The 300-nt window shown below is 41.3% G+C and overlaps 1 pseudogene; it reads right to left on the bottom strand.

Moving 5' to 3' along the window:
* Positions 1 to 10, bottom strand: part of LOC143219431 (large subunit ribosomal RNA) — an 11,792-nt pseudogene extending 11,782 nt beyond the window's left edge.
* Positions 11 to 300: the final 290 nt, after the last annotated feature.

Genomic DNA, 300 nt, shown 5'->3' with positions numbered 1-300 from the left:
TCTGAGGTCGTCGTACGTGATACAAAATTTTGTGTGTTTCGGCCGAAAGAGCGTAAAAGTAGTACTCGCGAAAACGTACAAAGCACAAAAAAAAAAGAAAAAAAAAGAAAACGAAACAACACTACACGACAGAAGAGAGAAAAAGGTAAACAAAAAACCGATATATGCCTTATGCGCCACACCAAAGTGTCAATATAATTCTTTCTTCATCTCTCGTCGATCGGAAACTCTCGCTAGACGATCTGGCCGGTTAACTTTAACGTCCGTCGAAAAGAACTTTCGGGGACTGGACGACCGACA

Source organism: Lasioglossum baleicum, unplaced genomic scaffold, assembly GCF_051020765.1.
Source record: "Lasioglossum baleicum unplaced genomic scaffold, iyLasBale1 scaffold0028, whole genome shotgun sequence".
In the NCBI taxonomy this organism is placed as follows: Eukaryota; Metazoa; Arthropoda; class Insecta; order Hymenoptera; family Halictidae; genus Lasioglossum; species Lasioglossum baleicum.
Note: the sequence above shows the minus strand (reverse complement) of the source record. Positions and strands in the feature narration are given on the sequence as shown.